General features: G+C 45.4%; 1 long non-coding RNA gene across 1 annotated transcript in view; it reads left to right on the top strand.

Moving 5' to 3' along the window:
- The first annotated feature begins 7153 nt into the window (after positions 1–7153).
- Positions 7154–15845, top strand: part of LOC147095943 (uncharacterized) — a 40459-nt gene continuing 31767 nt past the window's right edge. Inside the window, exons 1-2 of the long non-coding RNA XR_015074840.1 lie at positions 7154–7255; positions 12090–12215. This is a non-coding gene — a long non-coding RNA (uncharacterized LOC147095943). The remainder of the gene's footprint in view (positions 7256–12089; positions 12216–15845) is intronic.

Below are 15845 nucleotides of genomic sequence, written 5' to 3'. Positions count from 1 at the left end.
GAAATGGGTTTTGCTTCTTGGGACTCTGGCACCAGTACTGGGACAGGAGGGAGCTGTTCTGTTGGGATGGACTCCACTTGGCCAGTGCTGGGACTAGAGTCCTGGCGAATCATATAATTAGGGCTGTAGAGAGGGCTTTAAACTAATTAGTGGGGGGGAGGTTTCTAGAGAGCAAATAATAGAAATGACAACAGAGAAGGTCATAGACTTAGGTAGCAGTGGGGGAATTAAAAAAACAGAATGTGTCAGGAAGGGACAGAAGGTATGGAGTAAAAAGTAAAGTACTAAAAAGGGAAAAAACAGGAACTAAGTGTTACAAAACATATTTGAAAGTTCTTTATCTGAATGCACGTAGCATTCGTAACAAAATGAATGAGTTAACGGCACAAATAATGACATATGGGTATGATCTTGTGGCCATTACAGAAACATGGCTGCAGGGTGACCATGACTGGGAATTAAACATACCAGGTTATTTAACAATCAGGAAGGACAGGCAGGCAGGAAGGGAGAGGAGGTGGGGTGGCTATGTTAATAAAGGAAGGAATCACTATAATACAGAGAAATGATATTGGGTCAAAGGAGCAGGATAGTGAAACAGTTTGGGTGGAGATAAGGAATAATAAGGGGAAAAAAACACTAGTGGGTGTAGTCTATAGGCCTCCGAACAGTTGCAACTCTGTTGGACGGAGTATTAATCAGGAAATAGTTGAGGCTTGTAATAAGGGAACAGCTATAATTATGGGGGATTTTAATTATCATATTAACTGGACAAATCAAATTGGGCAGAGCAGCCTTGAGGATGAGTTCATTGAGTGTATTAGGGATGGGTTTCTTGAGCAGTATGTAACTGAACCGACCAGGGGGCAAGCAACCTTAGATTTGGTCCTGTGTAATGAGACAGGATTAATTAAAAATGTCCTAGTAAAGGATCCCCTTGGAATGAGTGACCATAACATGGTTGAGTTCCATATTCAATTCGAGGGTGAGAAGGTTGGATCTCAAACAAGCGTGCTGAGCTTGAATAAAGGAGACTATGAAGGTATGAGAGCAGAATTGATTAGAGTGGACTGGGAAAATAGATTAAAGGGTAAGACGGTACATGATCAGTGGTGTACATTTAAGGAGTTATTTTACAACTTCCAAAAAAAATATATTCCACTGAGGAAAAAAGTGTGTAAAAGAAAAGATAGCCATCCGTGGCTAAGTAAAGTAATTAAGGATAGTATCCGACTAAAAACAAGGGCATATAAGGTAGCCAAATCTAGTGGGAGGATGGAAGATTGGGAAGTCTTTAAAAGACAGCAAAAAATAACTCAAAGATTGATTAAGAAAGGGAAGATAGATTATGAAAGTAAATTAGCAAAAAATATAAAAACAGACAGTAAAAGTTTCAAAAGTTATATAAAAAGAAAAAGGGTGGCTAAAGTAAATGTTGGTCCCTTAGAGGATGAGACCGGGAAATTAATGGTGGGAAACATGGAGATGGCAAAAACACTGAACAATTATTTTGTATCAGTCTTTACAGTAGAGGACACTAAGAATATCCCAACACTGGACAAACAGGGGGCTCTAGGGGGGGAGGAACTAAATACGATTAAAATCACTAAGGAAGTGGTACTTGGTAAAATAATGGGACTCAAGGCGGATAAATCCCCTGGACCTGATGGCTTGCATCCTAGGGTCTTGAGGGAAGTAGCGGTAGGGATTGTGGATGCATTGGTAATAATTTTCCAAAACTCACTGGACTCAGCAAAGGTCCCGGCAGATTGGAAAACTGCTAATGTAACACCCTTATTTAAAAAGAGTAGTAGGCAGAAGGCTGGAAACTATAGACCTGTTAGCCTAACATCTGTGGTTGGTAAAATGTTAGAGTCCATTATTAAGGAGACAGTAATGGGACATTTGGATAAACATAATTTAATAGGACAAACTCAGCATGGTTTCATGAAGGGGAAGTCATGTTTGACAAATTTGCTGGAGTTTTTTGAGGAAGTAACATACAGGGTGGATAAAGGGGAACCAGTGGACGTAGTGTATTTAGACTTCCAAAAGGCATTTGACAAGGTGCCACACAAGATTATTGCTCAAGATAAAAAAATCACGGGATTGGGGGTAATATTCTGGCGTGGGTGGAGGATTGGCTATCTAACAGAAAGCAGAGAGTTGGGATAAATGGTTCGTTCTCAGATTGGCAACCAGTAACTAGTGGTGTTCTGCAGGGGTCAGTGCTGGGTCCCCAACTCTTTACAATCTATATTAACGATTTGGAGGAGGGGACCGAGTGTAACATATCAAAGTTTGCAGATGATACAAAGATGGGACGGAAAGTAGTGAGTGAGGAGGACATAAAAAACCTGCAAAGGGACATAGACAGGCTAAGTAAGTGGGCAGAGATTTGGCAGATGGAATACAATACTGGAAAGTGTGAGGTTATGCACTTTGGCAGGAAAAATCATAGAGCAAGTTATTATCTTAATGGCAAGAAACTGGAAAGTACTGTAGTACAAAGGGATCTGGGGGTCCTGGTGCACGAAACTCAAAAAGTTAGTATGCAGGTGCAGCAAGTGATTAAGAAGGCCAATGGAATGTTGGCTTTTATTGCTAGGGGGATGGAATATAAAAACAGGGAGGTATTGCTGCAGTTGTACAAGGTATTGGTGAGACCGCACCTGGAATACTGCATACAGTTTTGGTGTCCATACTTAAGAAAAGACATACTTGCTCTCGAGTCAGTACAAAGAAGGTTCACTCGGTTAATCCCGGGGATGAGGGGGTGGTCATATGAGGAGAGGTTGAGTAGATTGGGACTCTACTCATTGGAGTTCAGAAGAATGAGAGGCGATCTTATTGAAACATATAAGATTGTGAAGGGGCTTGATCGGGTGGATGCGGTGAGGATGTTCCCAATGATGGGTGAAACTAGAACTAGGGGGCATAATCTTAAAATAAGGGGCTGCTCATTCAAAACTGAGATGAGGAGAAACTTCTTCACTCAGAGGGTGGTAGGTTTGTGGAATTTGCTGCCCCAGAAAGCTGTGGAAGCTACATCATTAAATAAATTTAAAACAGAAATAGATAGTTTCCTAGAAGTAAAGGGAATTAAGGGTTACGGGGAGCGGGCAGGAAATTGGACGAGTCTAGGTTCGGAATGGTCATGGCCCTGTGGGTAGTGGAGTGGGCTCAGGGGCCGTGTAGCCTTGTTCTGCACCTACTGTGTTCTAATTCTGTGTTAGATTTCAGGAGATGGTTTTATTCCTGTTCCTGGCTGGGGTGGAGATCGCCTTTACAGAAGGTAAGTACTGTAGAAAATATAGGGACAGAGTGATCTCCTGGAAGAATTTCGATCGCCTAGATGGGTCGGAGAGGAATTTCCCAGATTTTCTTCTCCCAAATTGGCCATTGGGTCTTTATCTGGTTTTTCGCCTCTCCCGGGAGATCACATGGGTTCGGGTGGATGCAGAGTGATAGAAGATTTGAGGTTAGGATCAGATCAGCCATGATCTTATTGAATGGTGGAGCAGGCTCGAGGGGCCGATTGGCCTACTCCTGCTCCTATTTCTTATGTTCTTATGTTATTTAATGGCAGAACAGGCTCGAGGGGCTGGTTCCTGGGATGGGTGGGGATTGTGCTATGAGGAGAGATTGAGTAGACTAGGCCTATATTCTCTGGAGTTTAGAAGAATGAGAGGTGATCACATTGAAACATACAAAATTCTTAGAGCTTGACAGGGTAGATGCAGGGAGGATGTTTCCCTTGGCTGGGGAGTCCAGAACCAGGGGTCACGGTCTCAGGATAAGGGGTCGGCCATTTAGGATTGAGATAAGGAGACATTTCTTCACTCAGAGGGTGGTGAATCTTTGGAATTCTCTACCCCCCCAGAGGGCTGTGGAGGCTCCGTCATTGAGTATATTCAAGACAGAGATCGATAGATTTTTGAATATTTAGGGAATCAAGGGATATGGGGATAGTGCTGGAAAGTGGAGATGAGGTAGAAGATCAGCCATGATCTTATTGAATGGCGGAGCAGGCTCGAAGGGCCAAATGGTCAACTCCTGCTCCTATTTCTTAGGTTCATAGGAACAGGAACATTTCTTGCCTTTGTATTAATGTGGTCATTGCTTCTCTAAAATTTCTTCTCTTCCTTCTATGCCACCTGACATTTTCTTCCTCCTCTGTCTATCCTCACTGTGCTGAACTGATGACTCCTCTCTAACTCTAATTCTTTCCCAGGATCTGAAAATGGTGTGTCTCTTACTGCCTTCCGTTCTTTCTTCGCAACTCCTCGTCCTCCTCAAAGAAAATAACCTTTTTAAAGCCAAGGCTTGGTGTCACCTAATTTCCTGATTTACCTCGTCTTTTCCCTTCCCCTTTTCCAGCGCAGTGTTGCACCTCCTTTAGCTTCTGAGTTTTAGAGAAATCCGGATAGTAGATAACCCTTGAGATCTGTTTGATTGTTAGCAGCGTCTGTGTATGGTTGACGTGCTTTTTAAAGCTATTTCTAGGACCATAGAATGATACAGCACAGAAGGAGGCCATTTGGCCCATCGTGCCTGTACAGGCTCTTTGAATGAGCTCTCCAATTAGTCCCATTGCCTTGCCTTTTCCCCCTTTGCCTTTGCAAATTTTTCCCCTTTCAAGTATATTTTTCCCTTTCAAATATTTAATTTACCCCCTTTTTTTGAAACAAATTTGTCTATTTTTGTACCGATTCCTTTCTCCAAGACTTACAAGAACTGAGAGGTTATAACTATCGGGAAAGACTGAACAGGCTAGAAAAGAGAAGGCCGAGAGGTGACCTAGTAAAGGTCTTTAGAATTATGAAGGGGGTTCGATAGGGCAGATGTTTCCACTTGTGGGGGTGTCCAAAATGGGGATCATAAATGTAAGACGGTCACTAATAAATCCAATCAGGAATTCGGGAGAAACATCTTTACCCAGAGAGCGGTGAGGGTGTGGAACCTGCGACCACAAGGAGTGATTGAGACAAATAGCAGAGATGCGTTTAAGGGGAAGCTGGATAAGTATATGAGGGAGAAAGGAATAGAAGGATGTGTTGATGGGGTGAGATGAAATAAGATGGGAGGAGGCTCGGGTGAAGCATAAACACCGGCATGGACCAGTTGCTGGTTAGGCCACAACTGGAGTACTGCATCCAGTTCTGGTCACCACACTTTAGGAAGGATGTGAAGGCCCTTGAGAGGGTGCAGAGGAGATTTACTAGAATGGTTCCAGGGATGGGGGATCTTAGCAACAAGGACAGGTTGGAGAAGCTGGATTTGTTTTCATTGGAGCAAAGGATGTTGAGGGATGATTTCATAGAAGATAGGAGCAGGGGTAGGCCATTCGGCCCCTTGAGCCTGCTCTGCCATTTAATGAGATCATGGCTGATCATCCAAATTCAGTACCCTGTCCCTGCTTTCTCCCCATATCCCTTGATCCCTTTAGCCTTAAGAAATATATCTAACTCCTTCTTGAATATATTTAATGAATTGGCCTCCACTGCCTTCTGTGGTAGAGAATTCCACAGGTTCACCACTCTGGGTGAAGAAATTCCTCCTAATCTGTCTTAAATGGCTTAACCCTTCTCTTTAGACTGTGACCCCTGGTTCTGGACTCCCCCGCCATCGGAAACATCCTTCCTGCATCTAGTCGGTCTAGTCCTGTTAGAATTTTATAAGTTTCAATGAGATCCCCTCTCATTCTTCTAAACTCCAGCGAATATAAGCCCAATCGACCCAATCTCTCCTCATACGTCATTCCTGCCATCCCAGGTATCAGTCTGGTGAATCTTCGTTGCACTCCCTCCATGGCAAGAACATCCTTCCTCAGATAAGGCGACCAAAACTGCACACAATACTCAAGGTGTGGTCTCACCAAGGCCCTGTACAACTGCAGCAAGACATCCTTGCTCCTGTTATCGAATCCTCTCGCTACGAAGGCCAACATACCATTTGCCTTCTTAACCGCCTGCATGCTTACCTTCAGCGACTGGTGCACAAGGTCTCATTGCACTTCCCCTTCTCCCAATCTATTTCCGTTCAGATAATCTGCCTTCCTGTTTTTGCCACCAAAGTGGATAACCTCGCATTTATCCACATTATACCGCATCTGCCCAATCACCCAACCTGTCCAAATCATACTGGAGTTTCTCGGCAACCTCCTCCGCACACACGCTCACTCAGCTTTGTGTCGTCTGCAAACTTGGTGAGATTACATCTAGTTCCCTCGTCTCGATCATTAATATATATTGTGAATAGCTGGGGTCTTAGCATCGATCCCTGCGGTACCCCACTAGTCACTGCCTGCCGCTCGGGGAAAAAGACCCATTTATTCCAACTCTTTGCTTCCTGTCTGCTAACCAGTTTTCTATCCAAGTCAGTACCTTCCCCCCCCATCCCATGTGCTTTAACTTTGCTCGCTAATCTCTTATGCGGGGCCTTCTCAAAAGCCTTCTGAAAGTCCAAATACACCACATCCACTGGTTCTCCCTTATCTATTTTACCAGTTACATCCTCAAAAAATTCCAGTAGATTAGTCAAGCAGGATTTACCTTTTGTAAATCCATGTTGACTTTGTCCGATCCTGTCACTGTTTTCCAAGTGCTCTGCTATTACATCTTTTATAATGGACTCTAGCATTTTCCCCACTACTGATGTCTGTCTATGAAAGGAGTTTGAGGGGTGATTTGATAGAGGTGTACAAGATTGAGGGGTTTGGATAGGCTAGACAGGGAAAGGCTGTTCCCACTAGTTGCTGGTACAAGGACTAGGGGACACAGATTTAAGGTTTTTGGGCAAGAGATACAGGGGGGATGAGGAATAACTTTTTTACACAGCCAGTGGTGAGGACCTGGAACTCGCTGCCGGTGGAAGTGGAGACACTCAATGTTTTCAAGGGGAGATTGGATAGGCACTTGAGGGAAATAAACTTGCAGGGCTACGGGGATAGAGCGGGGGAATGGGACTGACTGGCTTGCTCTACAGAGAACCGGCACGGACATGATGGGCCGAATGGCCTCCTTCTGTGGCCGTTATGACTCGTGAGTTGGGCCAAATGGCCTGTTTTGTGTACTGTACATTCTACCTAATTCCAATTATATTGTGCGGTCAATGATATGGGGTGCACGTTACCTCAAATGGATGTCTTATGTCTTTTAGTTATTGGCCTCTTTGTCTTCCAGATGAAGATGTTTTGGATACCTGGTTCTCTTCTGGTTTGTTCCCGTTCTCTCTCTTCGGGTGGCCGAACGAGGTGAGTTCATCGGCATAAATGTTCCCGTTAGGGGAAAAAAAAGACATTTTTTAAGTAGCGAGAGACCATGAACTGTGGAGCAGCAAAGAGATTTGGGTGTCCATGTGCAGAAATCGCTAAAAGCTAGTGCAAAGTTACAAGGACTAATGGCGTGTTGGTCTTTATCGCAAGAGGGAAGAAAGTTATGCTCCAGTTGTATGGAGCCTTGGAGTAACTGAGTCAAATTCTGGGCACCGCACTTCAGGAAGGATCTATTGGCATTTGGAGGGGGTGCAGTGCAGAATGATACCAGGGCGCACAGGGTTAAATTACGAGGACAGGTTGCGTAAACGTGACTTGTATTCCCTTGAGTTTTGAAGGTTGAGGGGTGATCTGCTCCGAGGTGTTTAAAATGATAAGGGGATTCGATGAGGTAGATGCACAGGAAGTATTTCCTCTGGTGGGGGAATCCAGAACAAGGGGGGGGGGGGCATAACCTTAAAATTAGAGCCAGGGTCGTGGAAATCCGGAACACTTTCCTCCAAAAGGCTATGGCTGCTGGGGGGGATCAATTGGAACTTTCAAGACTGAGATCGACAGATTGTTGTTGGGTAAGGGTTTCGAGGGATATGGAACAAGTGGAGTTGAGGTACAGATCGGCTGTGGTCTAACTGAATGGCAGGAACAGGCCCGAGAGGCTGAATGGCCGCCTCCTGTTCCTGTGCAAAGGGTGAGATCCCTGGTGTAAGACCCTCTGCAAGGGGCAGGTTGAGATGCTGCGTTTGGGTTTGAAGAGCCTGCAGGTTGTAGGCGAAGTGGGTGCGAGTGGTGCAACGTTTGTGGTCCTGAGGCAGAATGAGTTAGAGCTGGACTGGGGAATGTACAAGACCAGTTCATCTGGCTCAACCCAAAGATGAAAACCAGAATATACAGTGTGCTGCCCTGGTGTGTGACAGATGCGCGCTAGGTGCAAAACATCTTTATTTATCAGTGTAGCTGTGTTTTTCTCCTCCATCCCTCCCAGGGTTTGTGAGCTGTGACCGATGATACAGCAGATCAGCTGAAGGGAATAAAGTGGGGGGAGGGCTGAGCTGCTATAAGGACGACCTTGCATCTTTATGTTTCGCCACCTCAGGACGTCCCAAAGTGCTTTACAGCCAATCAAGTGCTTTTATGAAGTGACGTCGCTGTTGTAATGTAGGGAAACGCGGCAGCCAATTTGCACACAGCAAGCTCCCACAAAACAGCAGTGTGATAAATGGCCTGGTGATCTGGGTTTTTTGGTGATGTTGGTCGAGGGATAAATGTTGGCCCAGGACATCGGGGAGAAATCCCCTGCGCTTATTCGAAATAGTGTACACGGGATCTTTTACGTCCCACCTGAGAGCGGGCAGGCGGGGGCCCTTGGTTTAACGTCTCATCCGAAAGGCGGCACCTCCGACAGTGCAGCACTCCCTCAGCACCGCACTGGGCGTGTCGGCCTAGATTTAGTGCTCAAGTCTCTGGAGTGGGGTTTTGGGAGAACCAATGATCAAAGTGGTCTCTAGAGGTGATAACCTGAAAATCTGAAAGAAAAACGCAAGATGGTGGAGACGTACAGTTAGTCTGTCAGCACCTGCGAGATAAGACAGGTCAACATCCCAGGTGGAGACATTTCGTCTAAACCTCGCCTTAACCTGTCCTTTTTTCATTAAGACGCTGATGCGAATTAGTTTTTATTTTAGTGTGTTTTCGGGGCACCTTTGAAAGGCTGATGCCAGAACTGAGAGGTTGTACCTAGCAGGAAAGACTGAACAGGCTGGGAACCTCTTTTAGAAAAGAGAAGGCTGAGGGGTGACCTGATTGAGGTCTTTAAAATTATGTAGGGGTTCAATAGGGTAGACAACAACAACAACTTGCATTTATATAGCATCTTTAACACAATAAAATGTCCCAAGTCTCTTCACAGGAGTGATTATCAAACAAAATCTGACACCAAGCCACATAAGGAGAGAATAGGGCAGATGACCAAAAGCTTGGTCAAAGAGGTAGGTTTTAAGGAGCGCCTTAAAGAATGAAAGAGGTAGAGAGGCGGAGAGGTTTAGGCAGGGAATTCCAGAGCTTAGGGCCCAGGCAACAGAAGGCACGGCCACCAAAGGTTGAGCGGGGATAATCAGAGAAGCTCAAGAGGGCAGAATTAGAGGAGCGCAGATATCTTGGCGGTGGGGGGGGTTACAGAGATAGTGAAAGGGTGAGGCCATGGAGGGATTTGAAAACAAGGAAGAGAATTTGAAAATCGAGGCGTTGCTTACCAGGCAACCAATGTCGGTCAGCAAGCACAGCGGGGATGGGCAATGTTCCCTGTAAGCTGTGCGGTGACGCAGCGCTCCAGGGAACCACGCAGGGCCGAACAAAATTATCAGGAACATTGGTGATGGGTGAACGGGACTTGGTGTGAGTTAGGACATGGGCAGCAGAATTTTGCAGAAGCTTGCGGAGGGTAGAACGTGGGAGGCCAGCCAGGAGTGTGTTGGAATAGTCAAGTCTAGAGGTAACAAAGGCATGAATGAGGGTTTCAGCAGCGCATGAGCTGAGGCAGGGGCGGAGACGGGCGATGTTACGGAGGTGGAAATAGACGGTCTTAGTTATGGCGCGGCTATGTGATCGGAAGCTCATCTCGGGGTGAAATACGACACCAAGTTTGTGAACAGTGTGGTTCAGCCTCAGGCAGATGATAGGGAGAGGGATGGAGTCAGTGGCTAGGGAACAGTTTGGGGCGGGGACCAAAGACAATGGCTTCAGTCTTCCCAATATTTAGTTGGAGGAAATTTCTGCTCATCCAGTACTGGATGTTGGACAAGCAGTCTGACAATTTAGAGACTGTGGAGGGGTCGAGAGGAGTGGTAGTGAGGTAGATCTGGGTGTAGTCAGCGTACATGTGGAAACTGATGCTGTGTTTTCGGATGATGTCGCCAAGGGGCAACATGTAGATGAGAAATAGGAGGGGGCCAAGGATAGATCCTTGGGGGACACCAGAGGTAATGGGGCTGGAGCGGGAAGAGAAGCCATTGCAGGAGATACTCTGGCTATGATTAGATAGATATGAATGGAACCAGGCAAGTGCATTCCCACCCAGCTGGATGATGGTGGAGGGGCGTTGGAGGAGGATGGAGTGGTCAATTATGTCAAAGGCTGCAGACAGGTCGAGAAGGACGAGGAGGGATAATTTACCATTGTTTTCGGTCTCCACCACAAATTCCCTCTCCCTAACATCTGTCTGAGGCTGAACCACACTGTTCGCAACCTTGGTGTCATATTTGACCCTGAAATGAGCTTCCAACCATATATCCGCAACATAACTAAGACCGCCTATTTCCACCTCCGTAAAATCACCCGACCCCGCCTCTGCCTCAGCTCATCCGCTGCTGAAACCCTCATCCATGCCTTTGTTACCTCTAGACTTGACTATTCCAACGCACTCCTGGCCGGCCTCCCACATTCCACCCTACGTAAACTTGAGATCATCCAAAACTCGGCTGCCCGTGCCCTAACTGGCACCAAGTCCTGTTCACCCATCTCCCCTGTGCTCGCTGACCTACTTCGGCTCCTGGTTAAGCAGCGCCTCGATTTTCAAAATTCTCATCCTTGTTTTCAAATCCCTCATGGCCTCGCCCCTCCCTATCTCTGTAATCTCCTTCAGCCCCACAACCCCCCGAGATATCTGCGCTCCTCTAATTCTGCTCTCTTGAGCATCCCTGATTATAATCGCTCCACCATTGGTGGCCGTGCCTTCTGTTGCCTAGGCCCTAAGATCTAGAATTCCCTGCCTAAACCTCTCCACCTCTCTACCTCTCTTTCCTTCTTTAAGACGCTCCTTAAAAACTACCTCTTTGACCAAACTTTTGGTCACCTGCCCTAATTTATCCTTATGTGGCTTGGTGTCAAATTTTTGTCTTACAATACTCCTGTGCAGCGCCTTGGGGCGCTTTACTATGTTAAAGTAGCTATATAAATACAAGTAGTTGTTGTTGTTTTGTCACAGTCACAAAGGATGTCATTTGTGACTTTGATAGTCGTTTCGGTACTGTGGCAGGAGCGGGACTTAATTGGAGGGCTTCAAACATGGAGTAGAGAAGTAGATGTAGAGAAGATGTTTCCACTTGTGGGGTGTCCAAAACTAGGGACCATAAATATTACACAGTCACTAATCAAGCCAACAATGAATTCAAGAGAAACTTCTTCACCCAGAGAGTGGTGAGAATGTGGAACATACTACCACAGTAGTTGAGGCAAATAGCATAGACGCATTTAAGGAGAAGCTAGATAAGTATATGAGGGATAAAGGGATAGAAGGATATGTTGATAGAGTGAGATGGAGGGGTGGGGGGAGGCTCGTGTGGAGCATAATCACTGGCACGGACCAGTTGGGCCGAATGGCCTGTTTCTGTGCTGTAAATACCATGTACAGGAAACTTTGTTATAGACGGGACCGAGCTGTTGCCGATCTATCAAAACTGCCGGACATACCAGCGTTAATGTTGAAGCATACGGAGATTTGCAGCTCCGTATCTGGCAACAAACACTGTTGCTTAGCAACAGCTTCTAAACAGTCGGCCGTACCTTGGAAGCCTCTCTGTAGCTTAGCAACAGCTTCAGAGAGACTTTGCAGAGGCTGACTGTTGGGGGAAAAAAAAAAAAGCCACGAGAGGGAAAAAAAAAGCCACGAGAAGAAAAAAAACTTAACAAAATGGCTCCTGATTTCTGCCGGTAGATCGAGGTTTCTGGACATACAACCGCCGGATAAACCAAAGTTTCCTGTAATGTGCAGTGCTGCGTTATTATATGTGAAATAATCTGACTGGTTTCCTTCCTGCAGACGGAGGATTTGAAAGTCTTCTACCCGGGCACACTGCTGGAGACTGGCCACGACATCCTGTTCTTTTGGGTGGCCAGGATGGTGATGCTGGGATTGAAGCTGACTGGAAAACTGCCTTTCAAAGAGGTAACATTAGGCTTAAATTACGAGGACAGGTTGCATAGACGGGGCTTGTGTTTCCCCGAGTATAGAGGGTTAAGGGGTGAACTAATTGAGGTGTTTAAGATGATTAAAGGAGCTGGTCGGGTCGATAGAGAGAAACTACTTCCTCTGGTGGGGGTTGGGGGTGGGGGGCGGAGTCCAGAAAAATGGGGCATAATCTTAAAATTAGAGCCAGGCCGTTCAGAGGTGATATCAGGGGACACTTCTTCACAGAAAGGGTAGTGGAAATCTGAAAAACTAACCCCCCCCCCCCCCGCCCAAAAAAGCTGTCAAGGCTGGGGCGGGGGGGGGGGGGGTCAATCGAAAACTTCAAAACTGAGCTTGATCGATTTTTGTTAGGCGAGGGTATTAAGTGTTACGGAACCAAGGCGGGTGGATGGAGTTAAGATACAGATCGGATGAAACAGGCTCGAGGGGCTGAATGGCCTCCTCCTGTCCCTCTGTTCCACTGTCCCAATGCTGTGGGCCTAGCAGAAAGCATTCCCAGCGTCAACACTTCGCACAAAGCCACTTGAGCGGAAGCCAGTAAGAAATCAAAAAAAAAGCATGAGAAAGTTTAGAAGCAGCCCCTAAATGCTGCTCCAAATCTGACGCAGGGCTCCTGAAAGCTGATCTGACAGAGCACACGCCATAGTGGCCCAGGGCAACCTGATTTAAATGGATGGGCAGATGACTGAACAGTACAAAGTTACAGGGATCTTCTAAATATTGTGATTGGAGCTAATTTTAATAAAGTTTACTGCAAAGTGGCAGGGGCTTCATTCCATCAGTACAGTGCGGGTAACTCCTTCCTATCATAGCCCAGTGCTTCATTCCATCAGCACAGTGCAGGTAACTTCTTATTGTAGCCCAGTGCTTCATTCCATCAGTACAGTGCGGGTAACTCCTGCTTATTTTAGCCCAGTGCTTCATTCCATCACTACAGTGCGGGTAACTCCTTCTTATCGTAGCCCAGTGCTTCATTCCATCAGTACAGTGCGGGTAACTCCTTCCTATCATAGCCCAGTGCTTCATTCCATCAGTACTTGGAGTGGGAGGGGGAGGATCCAGTTGTCGTGGTACATGTTGGTACCAACGACATAGATAGGACAAGGAAGGAGGTTCTGCTGAGGGAGTTTGAGCAGCTAGGGGCCAAATTAAAAAGCAGAACCACAAGGGTAATAATCACTGGATTACTACCTGAGCCACGTGCAAATTTGGCTAGGGTAAATAAAATTAGAGTTAAATGCGTGGCTCAAAGCCTGGTGTGGGAGAAATGGGTTTTGCTTCCTGGGACACTGGCATCAGTACTGGGACAGGAGAGAGCTGTTCTGTTGGGATGGACTTCACTTGGCCAGTGCTGTGACTAGAATCCTGGCGAATCGAATAACTAGGGCTGTAGAGAGGGCTTTAAACTAATTAGTGGGGGGGAGGTTTTAAGAGAGCGAAAAATAAAAATGACAGCGGAGAAGGCAATAGAGCAAGGTAGCAGTGGGGAATTAAAAACCAGAGCATGTCAGGAAGGGACAGAATGTATAATGATAAAGGTAAAGTAGTAAAAGGGGTAAAGGCAGGAATAAATTGTCAAAAAACATATTTGAAAGTTCTTTATCTGAATGCACGCAGCATTCGTAACAAAGTTGATGAGTTGACGGTACAAATAACTACACATGGGTATGATCTGGTGGCCATTACGGAAACATGGCTGCAAGATAATCATGACTGGGAACTAAACATACAAGGGTATTTGACAATTAGGAAGGACAGACAGGAAGGAAAGGGAGGTGGGGTTGCTATGTTAATCAAGGATGGAATCACTGTAATAGTCAGAAATGATATTGGGCCAAAGGATCAGGATAGTGAAATAGTTTGGGTGAAGATAAGGAATAAGAAGGGGAAAAAGTCACTAGTGGGCGTAGTCTATAGGCTTCCTAACAGTTGCAACTCTTTTGGTCGGAGTATAAATCAGGAAATAGTTGGGGCTTGTAATAAGGGAACAGCTATAATCATGGGGGATTTTAGCTTTCATATTGACTGGACTAATCAAATTGGGCATGGCAGCCTTGAGGAAGAGTTCATAGAGTGTATTAGGGATGGGTTCCTTGAGCAGTATGTAACTGAACCAACCAGGGGACAGGTAATCTTAGATCTGGTCCTGTGTAATGAAACAGGATTAATAAAAAATGTCCTAGTAAAGGATCCCCTTGGAATGAGTGACCATAATATGGTTGAATTCCAAATTCAGTTTGAGGGTGAGAGTGTTGGATCTCAAACCAGCATACTGAGCTTAAATAAAGGAGACTATGAAGGTATGAGAGTAGAATTGACTAAAGTGGACTGGGAAAACAGATTAAAGTGTAAGACGGTACAAGAGCAGTGGTCTACATTCAAGGAGATATTTCACATCTTTCAAGATAAATATATTCCACTGAGGAAAAAGGGGAGTAAAAGAAAAGACAGCCATCCGTGGCTTAGTAAAGTAATAATGGATAGTATTCGACTGAAAACAAGGGCATATAAACTAGTCAAATCTAGTGGGAGATAAGATTGGGAAGCAGTTAAAAGCCAGCAAACAATAACTAAAAGATTAATTAAGAAAGGGAAGATAGATTATGAAAGTAAACTAGCAAAAAATATAAAAACAGATAGCAAGAGTTTCTACAGCTATATAAAAAGAAAAAGGGTGGCTAAAGTGAACGTTGGTCCCTTAGAGGATGGGACCGGGAAACTAGTGGTGGGGAACATGGAGATGGCAAAGACGCTGAACAAATATTTTGTATCAGTTTTTACAGTAGAGGACACTAAAAATATCCCACCACTGGACAAACAGGGGGCAATGGGGGGGAGGAGCTAAAGACGATTAAAATCACTAAGGAGATGGTACTCTGTAAAATATTGGGACTTAAGGCGGATAAATCCCTCGGACCTGATGGCCTACATCCTAGGGTCTTGAGAGAAGTGACGGTAGGGATTGTGGATACATTGGTGATTATTTTCAAGAACTCCCTGGACTCAGGAAAGGTCCCGGCAGATTGGAAAACTGCAAATGTAACACCCTTATTTAAGAAGGGAAGTAGACAAAATGCTGGAAACTATAGACCAGTTAGCCTAACATCTGTGGTTGGCAAAATGTTGGTGTCCATTATTAAGGAAACAGTAACAGAGCATTTGGATAAACATAATTTAATAGGACAGAGTCAGCATGGTTTTATGAAGGGGAAGTCATTTTTGACAAATTTGCCCAAATTCTTTGAGGATGTAACATGCAGGGTGGATAAAGGGGAACCAGTGGATGTAATGTATTTGGACTTCCAAAAGGCATTTGACAAGGTTCCACACAAGATTACTGATCAAGATAAGAGATCACGGGATTGGGGGTAATATACTGGCATGGGTGGAAGATTGGCTATCTAACAGAAAACAAAGAGTTGGGATAAATGGTTCATTCTCAGGCTGGCAATCAGTAACTAGTGGTGTTCCGCAGGGGTCAGTGCTGGGTCCCCACCTCTTTACAATCTTTATTAACGATTTGGAGGAAGGGACCGAGTGCAACATATCCAAGTTTGTCAACGTTACAAAGTTGGGAGGGAAAGCGGTGAGTGAGGAGGACATAAA

This window comes from Somniosus microcephalus, unplaced genomic scaffold (assembly GCF_052327205.1).
Source record: "Somniosus microcephalus isolate GS21.2 unplaced genomic scaffold, FLI_Smic_1.0 unresolved_chr1, whole genome shotgun sequence".
Lineage (NCBI taxonomy): Eukaryota > Metazoa > Chordata > Chondrichthyes > Squaliformes > Somniosidae > Somniosus > Somniosus microcephalus.
The sequence above is the reverse complement of the archived record's forward strand: the minus strand, read 5'-3'. Positions and strand labels throughout refer to the sequence as shown.